The sequence below is a fragment of the Triticum aestivum genome, chromosome 1B (assembly GCF_018294505.1).
Source record: "Triticum aestivum cultivar Chinese Spring chromosome 1B, IWGSC CS RefSeq v2.1, whole genome shotgun sequence".
Lineage (NCBI taxonomy): Eukaryota > Viridiplantae > Streptophyta > Magnoliopsida > Poales > Poaceae > Triticum > Triticum aestivum.
Window position 1 is genome coordinate 627,916,667 of NC_057795.1, and position 9,128 is coordinate 627,925,794.

Genomic DNA, 9,128 nt, shown 5'->3' on the forward strand with positions numbered 1-9,128 from the left:
CTTTGACGAGCTGGCTCTGGTCGACCGGGAGCGGGCTCTGTAGGCGGTTGCACTCTGCATCACCAACGTCGTGCGCCTCGAGAAGCAGAGGGACTTCGGTGGTGTTTAGGCGCCCTCTGCATGGGCATGTCCATGTCTCGGCGCAACATGACCGTTGGATCAAACTCAGACGGTGTAGATCCGTCACTGTAGCACAAAGCGTGTGGGTGTGTTTGGTTGCATTCTCATCTCAACATAGTTGTTTCCTCTTCGTGTATTTTTGTCAACCTACTAGTGTGGACTCATGCACCCTTCATGCACTCTGCCAAACACCCAAAAGTGGGTCAAGAAGGGAACTTTTGCTCCCATCCCGTGCACCCTTCATACACCCTGTCTAACACTATAGGATGTGCTTCATATGGTTCATGTTTCGTGGAGTATTGTAGCACCGCACTCTCCATGCACTGTGGACCTAGTTCTGTTAACATTGATCTCACCGTTCGTTCTCGACCGGACAGTCGAAAAAGCGGTACTATGTTACATATAGGAGTAGTAGACATGCGCACAACACTAGCAACAAGATTGTGCAGTACTGACGTATGAACCACTGCACATGCCTAGTAGTAGGAGCACTGTGTATGTTCAAGTGGCTGCCGTGTTTCGCACTCCTCCGTCGTAAGAGTGTAAACGCTTGTTGTAATCATTTTTTCTTCAGAATGAAAAACAGTGGACACGCTCTACCGTGCGGATCCTCCTCCAGCCGTGCACTAAATTACTCACTTTCGCCGACGTGTGGGATAGCCAGCACCTGGGTCCACCAGCCATGCACTAAATTACTCCGTAGTAGAGTGATGGTAGACTACCCCGGTCGAACCGCCGCAGTAATGCCCAATGAGCCGTCAAATCACAAAGCCCCCTCCTTTCCAACAGTAAGTTGGACAGACGAAGCAACCATCATTTCACTCTTCTCTCTCAGCTTCCTCTCTTGAAGAAAACCCCCACTCGCTTCACTTCTCCCTCATCTCGTTCCTCCTTTCACTCTTCTCTCTCAGCTTCCTCTCTTGGATGGACGCTGGAGCACCGGCCGACGTGATGTCTATGGCTCTGGCCAAAACCGTCGAGGCTCATGGTATGAAGAAGCGCAAGCACCCCGCCAAGACTACCGCAGACAAGCTCAAAGCCATCGCCATGTCCAAGCCCCCCTCTCCGGGAACCCTCATTAAGCAAGTCCAGGTAATGTCTCTTGTTGACGATCTTTTTCTCGATCTTGATCGTGTTTTTCATCTAACACGCAGTACTAGTACTGGTAGTACAATTTTCTGGGTGATCTTGCATGTGATTTTAGTGTGCCAAATGATGGTTCTAAATTCCTCTTTTGACCAAAACATGCGAGAGGTTGACACTGATTTCTTATAGATTACTTTCAACTACTCCCTCTGTCCCAAATTTCTTGTCTTAGATTTGTCTAGATACGGATGTATCTAATACTAAAATGTGACTTGATACATCCCTATCTAGAAAAATCTAAGACAAGAATTTTGGGACGGAGGGAGTACTTTATGAACATCAATGCTACCTTTTAAGAGGGTATATTTGCCTCAGTAACCTATGTTATGGATATTGCATGTAATCCCTCTGCTCTCATGCCTTAGAAGACATGTTCTAGTGTCTTTGTTGACTCATTTCTGTGCGTATATGTAGTCATATAAGGAGTATAATATCGAAAATCATCTTATATTTCTGAATGGAGGTAGTAATGAAATATGGTTTCTGTTTGAATTAGAACCAGGTCTGCGGTGGAGATGAAGTTCTCAAAGTCATGCCGTGTGAACTGGAAGACCTGATGATGAGTTCTACTGCTGAACTATCCAGCTATTGTGTCCTTGTCGCCATGTGTCCTGAACTAGTGTTTTCATGTAGCATTGTTGTCAGGCGTGTTCTCGAGGCTGTACTTGACCACAACAATTTCCTGGTTGTGCCTTCGATTACGAAGGGTGTGGTTCTTGTAAAGCTTCCCAACAAATCTGATGTGGCATGTCTTCATCATCATGTCTATGAGTGGAAAGACCACTCTGTTAGGTTCTCCAAGGTTGACAAGATGGTGATGGTGCATGTAGACATCTCACACGAAGTCCATGGCCTAGTCAGTTATGCAGGGTTCATCCCGTAGGTCGGTGGCAAGAAATAGTCTGCAGAGTTTAGTTAGTGCAACTTTGCTTGTCTGTAGTAAGCACTATTGTTCAGTACTTGATTTGTGTTTGTGAACCCTGTATTGTTTATTAGTACCGCCGCTTTTGGTGTGTGGTCAGTCCTGAGAACGGTCTATGTTAATGTCTGTCCACTCAATTCAGTCTGTACATTTTGAAGTATCCAGATCATATTTTTTGTGAGGACGGTTTATCAATTATGGTTACACTCCAATATCTGTATGCATTGCAGGGTTTATCGCACCCACCAGGATTTCCAGTCCCATGGATGTTCGGTCCATACGATTTTTCACGACCTTTGGACTGTCCTGCTTGTGGGAGTAGGCAGGGCCCCTGCATGCCACGCGTAGTTGGACGATCAATCTTCTGTTTAGTACTTCAACATAGTGATTTCCTGGTAAGGATTCACTCGTGTCACATCAAGTAAATCTTATTGATTTACTGTCTAAATCTTATTGATTTAATGTCATGTTTTCTTTCTTTTCCTGCAATTTTACGATGCAGGTTTTGCCATGTGACATTCATCATAGAATAAACTGTTTGGTTTGCTCTACGATGGCTATTTTTGCAGGTTTCACTTCTTATGTCGTGTCAGTAACGAAGGCACTGTCCATCACTTATATTACTGGAAAAAATTGGATCAGTCTGTTGTCTGAATACAAGCTGAATCCCTATGATGAACTGCAGTTTGGTTTAACAAAAATGCCACAATTAGTCCTTCTCGCATTTAAAAGAAATGAAGAAAAAAATTGGATCACGGTCACGGATCATAGTCAAGTTAGAAAGCTGATCATAGCAGACCAGGCATGATCGCCGCTGTCTCGCACAGATCGAGCACCGGCAGTTGCTCTAGCACTGACAGCGGCAGCAGCTCGGTCTGATCCAGCCGAGGATTGGGCACTGACCGCGTCAGCGGATCAATCTGATCTACCGGAGGATCGGGCATTGACACCGGCACCAGCTCTACAAGGAGCACCATCTCCGGCAGCAGCAGCGGCTTCGGCACCTGCACCAACACTTGCACTTGCATTTGGTCCGGCCCATGCAGTTGCACCGGCAACAGACTAGGCTGCAGTTCGCACTTCATATACCAAAGTCCTTACAAAGACCGACATGTCCACCTTCTTGGTAAGCATTGGCCGCCCAAGTGTTTCGTTCTTTTTTCTTTCCATGTTGTTTCACATGATTCACTGTGTTGATCTAACTGTTTGGGTATGTCTTCTTGTTTTCAAACAGAGAATTCCTAGAGCAACGAGGGAGTCGTTCAACAATCCGGGCGACCGCGGCCAAGTTTCTCTTACCATGCGCAGCCTTGGTGTGAATGAACCTGCTCAATATACCGTAAGTACAAAGGATGGTTGCATGATGATTGATGCTAAAGGATGGTCAAGGTTCAAATCCAAATCATATCTTGCGGTAGGGGATGATGTCAAAATTGAACTTTCTCGGCAAGGAGAGCTGGTCCAAATCAACTTTGAAATTCTTCAGTAGCAGCACGCAACTGCGAACTAATCTATCCTCCGAGAGATTTTGATGTAATAATCTGGCATGGCGAAACAAGTGTCCTGTGTGTATAAGTAGTACGACAATATTATTTATCACATGGTATATCATTGATAGAATTGCAACTCTGATTGCTGGTTAGGAACTGTCGTTCGATTTCATTCCAACAGTTGTCGTGCTTTATTCAATTTTTTGTATTCGCCTTGCGACAGCATCTAAAACCAGCGTAGTACCGATCACTTGCAATATGAAAAGCGCCGAGGTAGAACACATGGGCCTCCAAACATGCAGGGTCGGCCTGCGGCCCAAAGTCCAGAACCGTGAGCCTATCTGAGTATTATATTCTCAGCTGAACCCCCATAATGTTTGTGCGTTGCAGAGCAATTATATTTCTCGACAAGGTGAGCCTGTGATATAAAAGATTTGTATATTTCTTTACAGAGGGAGTATCTCTCTGTCAAAAAATATATTTATGTGTAACTAGTTACTCATGTCTTTCTACTTCCTTTCGCTGATATGTGGGGCAACCGACAACGGGGTCCACGTGCCATATGCACAAATTAGAGTGCACAACTTCACGGTAGACACACCCTGGTCGTAGCGCCGCAGTAATGCCCAATGAGCCGTCAAATCACAACCCCCCCCCTTTCCAGCTTTAGCAGTAAGCTGGACGGACGAAGCGGCAATATTTCACTGGGCATGAATCCCCTTCTCCCTTGTCTTCTTGTTCAGAGAAAACCCCCGCTCGGCGATTGCATAGGGTTTTCTCATGGAGAACCAGGTACGAATTCTTCATCCATCCCCAATAAATCCAAGTCCCTTGGTCGCAGGTAATCCTAGGATGGCAGCCGCCGCCGTTGATGCATTTTTCTTTGTACTGAATCTAGTGTGTTTCAGTTGCAGTGCCCAAAGTGCGAGTACCATACAGATTTCTGCGCCCACGGCGAGATGCCACACCTGTTCCTTCTCATCCTACCACAACATTTTGAAACGCGCACAGTATATTCCTAGAATCCTCTTCTCTATCCGGGAGGGTGGGTTTTTTTTGAACATGTTGTGTTCTCATATTATTTTTCCTGCAGTGTATTATTTGCTCTGCCAGAACACATGTACTCAAGATGCTCGGCCTTGCCATAACTGAATACACTAGTTTAATGGTCACAATGAAGACAATCCATGGATATTACTTCTGAGTTGGGTTCATGAACCAAGAAGATCGCTGCTTTTTTTATGGCCGAACTTGGATAAACTTTCTCAAGTGTTACGGACTAAAAGTTGGCGCACGAATGTTGATGGAAATAGCATAACCTGGTCTCATCTTCACTGCGATCTTCCACCCCGACGTTGTTCCAATTGTTCATCCATGTTAGTTTTGTATCTGGTTCTTGCTTGTTGCCTCGGTTACTTCTTAATCCACCTATTCTGTCTAACTAATCACAATTTAACTTTAGAAGTAGCAACGAATCTCTCACGAAGATGCTACTTCTAACTAATATTGTCTATAATTGGTGGCACGTGTAGGTTTTTTCAGAGTTAAGCAGTCTGCTCGTTTGTTACTCTGTAATAACTCGGCTATTATTAATGGCCCTGAAGTTGACTGGATCGACATCCACAAGTTCCTACACTTTATTGACCGTCTTGAGGTCCTTGTGGGGCGTTTCAATGGTGGAAGGCCATGTGGGATATGTGTGCCACTGCTGCAATCTTCTTGAAACAGGAACTACCGAGTTCTATTGTTCCTATACAGATGCCTGACCATGGTCGGGTCAGACTTGTGCTTGGTCAATTCCCCTTGGAGGTGAAAAGATACTTATTCGTGGGTGGTCTCAGATAATGAAGGCCCGTCCATCTTGGAGAATAGGACAAAAGATTATGTTCATGCTTTTCCATGGCTCTAAAGTGAATATCCTGTTTATTGACCATGTTGCGAGATGAAGCCGCTTTCAGAAGGTTGTGGATGCGCGAGGTGGCACCTGGGGCTTGGCGGCCTCACCCTTGGTTAACTGTAGGCAAAGTAGCATTGTTCGAGGCGTGCTTTGTACAGTTGAGCCTGTATAAGTACTCATACTGCTTTCAGCTTTGGTTGTTAAGTGCCCCTGCTGGTTTCAGTTAAGGTTGTTAAGTACTCCTACTGCTTTTACAGTCTGTCGTGTTTCTTCAGTCCTATCTTCCTCCAGCCGCCAAAACCAAACCAGCGCCAGCGGGGCCGCCTGCTTCTGCCTCCCATGTCTGGCTGGGCCTCAGCGCATGCATCGCCGCCCCACCGTCTCCTAAATCGTTAACGCCGACGTCCTCCGCGCGCTTTGGTGCGCTCGCCACGGTGCCTCCCTCTCGCGTTGTCAACATGGTCAACAAACAACAGGAATCGGCAGAAGTACGTGGAGAGGATGACAGTTGGGGCCCACCACGTCAGCGTATGGAAAAATAAAATGCTTCCTGCTAGTGTTTTCCTGACATCTGGGACCCACGACATTGTGAGCGTATATAGTCAATAGACAAGAGAACAACACAAGATCGGTTGACACCTGGGACATAGCTACTCGAGCAGTATTTTTTTGTTTGGTATTGTTGAGACGGAGCAGGGTTTGAATTGGGCTGTGGCCTGTCTAGCCCAGGCTTATATTTTATGTTCACCATGTGACCAGTCCAGCTATTTTTTCTTTGTGAAAATGAGCCCAGTTTATTTTTTCTGAAGAATACCCAATCCAGGCCTACTTATTTTTCTATGCCCTGATGGGCTGCAACTCTTTTTAAGACGCCTGCAAATCTTGAAAGTAATATGAAATGGGTTGTAAATATAAAAACAGATGACAAATTGGCAATTACTTTATAATTTCTGATTTTTTTCACATTTTCAGATTCCTATTTCACTGGGCATTAACCTAATTCAAATATTATCTTCAAAGTACTTTAAATCTGGCTCGACATTTCGGTATTAAAAATAGTTTGGAACCCACAGAAATATGCAAAATTGGCCCTGGCCAACCAAAAAAACAACTGCAATTGCATAAGAAGTTGCCATGAGCTATATATAAATTATTAAAAAAAGAGGGAATGGTCTGACTTGTGGGCCTGTTTAGTTGACGCGTATGCAAGATTTTTTTAGTTATTATATACTACGTCAACAAACGATTCTAGCAGACGTAACCGTTGGATGTCAATCCAACGGCCGTCATGTTTTTCGATCTCTGATCTTCTTGCTCCAGCCGCCAAAGCAGCGCCGGCAGGACCGCCTGCTCCCGCCTCCCATGGTCGGCTATGCTGCCGCGCAGGCCTCAGCACCCCCTACTACTCCCACCGCTGGCCAGGGCATCCCTCTACTCACCCACACCCCCTGTTATTTTGCGGCAACGGCAGCCTCACACCACAGCCGAACCGGTGAACCCTCGTACTCCTCTCCGCGCGGGCTTCCACTGTCGCGTCTTCCCTAGCTCCATGTCGTCCCCTTCCTAGGCCTCGCTGTCGTCCACCGCCGTGGTGCTCTCGGCGCGGTGTGGTCAATGTGGTCAACGACCGACTTCCATCGGAAGAGTATTGTACGTGGAGAGGCTGACAGTTGGGTCCACGGCAGCCGCAAGGAAGTGCCTCCTTATTACGCAGAAAATAATTATTCCTCCACCTGACAGTTGGGACCCACTGGACGGGCCACCAGTATTTCGTGAAAAAAACGTTTCCCCCTAACTGCTGGGACCCACAGGTCAGGCCACCGTATTTCGCGAAAAAAACGTTCCCCTCACTGTCAGCTCGGACCCACCGGAAGTGCCTCCTTATTATGCACAAAAAAGGAATACCCCCTGCTAGCTGGGACCAACCTTGGCGGGAGGCTGACATGTGGGCCTACTAAGTTGACTGGGATGGAGGCCTTTGTCAACTTTAGTCAATATATGAACGATTCTAGCTCAAGTGACCGTACGATGTCCATCCAACGGCCGTAGTGCTTCTTCAACCTCTGGTCTTCTTGCTCCAGCTGCCCAAAGCAGCGCCGATCGTGCCGCCTGCTCCTGTCGCCCGTGGCCGGCTGTGATGCTGAGGAGGCCTCACCACCCCCTACTACTCCCACCGCTGGCCAGGCCATCCCTCTACGCACCCACACCCCCTGTTATTCTGCGGCGACGGCAGCCTCACACCGCAGCCGAACGAGTGAACCCTCATACTCCTCTACGTGTGGGCATCCACTGCCGCGTCTTCCCCGGCTCTGTGTCGTCCCCTTCCTAGGCCTCGCCATCGTCCACCGCCCTGGTGCTCTCGGCGCGGCGTGGTCAACGTGGTCAAGGAATGGCTTCCATCGGACATGGACTGTACGTGGAGAGGTTGATAGCTGGGTCCATGGCCGCAGCAAGGAAGTGCCTTCTTATTACGCGCAAAATAATTATTCCTCCACCTGACAGCGGGGACCCACCAGACGGGCCACCGTATTTCGTGAAAAAAACATTTCCCCTGTCTGCTGGGACCCACCAGCTACATCTTCGCATGAAAGGAAGTGCGTCCGAAAAAAAACGATTCGCCCCCCTGACTGCTGGGACCCACCAGCTACATCTTCGCACACAAGGAAGTGCGTCCGGGCAAAAAAAATAAAACGATTCGCCCCCCTGACTGCTGGGACCCACCAGCTACATCTTCACAGGCAAGGAAGTGCCTGACAGTCGGGACCCACCTGGTCGAAGCGTACGTAGCATTGTCATTCTGGTCGCAAACGTGTACGTACATATTGGTCGTTGTAGAGGCGCGCACGTGTCGTAGTAGAGGCGCGCACGTAGCATGTACACGTACGTACAGCGGCCAGGGTGCAAGAAAGAAAATATGGCCACATGTGTGCACATACGGGCGGGGTCTCGAACGCCTACTCGTGCATACGTGCATGGCTGGGTCGGAACGGAGAAACAGCGTCGTCATCATGTTCATAGGGAGCCAACCGGCTAGTTCGGAACGGAATGTGTGGTCGTGTTCATCGGGAGGGCTTGGACGGAACAGGCGATGGAAACGAGGCCTGGCGTATCGCACAACGAAGGAAACGACCTTGTGTTCGACCGGCCACGTTCGAAACGGAATCATGTTCATCGGGAGGGGTCTGGCATACCGCAAAATGGAGGAAACGGACCTCCTACGGTCGAAACGGGGGTCCTGTTGATCAGGAGGGGTGTGGCGTACCGCAAAACGGACGAAACGGACCTCCTACGGTCGAAACGGGGGTCCTGTTGATCGGGAGGGGTGTGGTGTACCGCAAAACGGACGAAACGGACTTGTGTTGGAGCGCTACGGTCGAAACGGGGGGGAGGGGTGTGGCGTACCACAAAACGGGACTCCACGGGATACTGTTCATCTCCACTATCGACCTCCTCCAGCCTCCACGGGCTCCTGTTCATCCAGCCTCCACCGCGTGATACTCCACCGGCTACTGTTCAACCACCCCTCCACGGGCACCCCTCCACCGTCTACTGT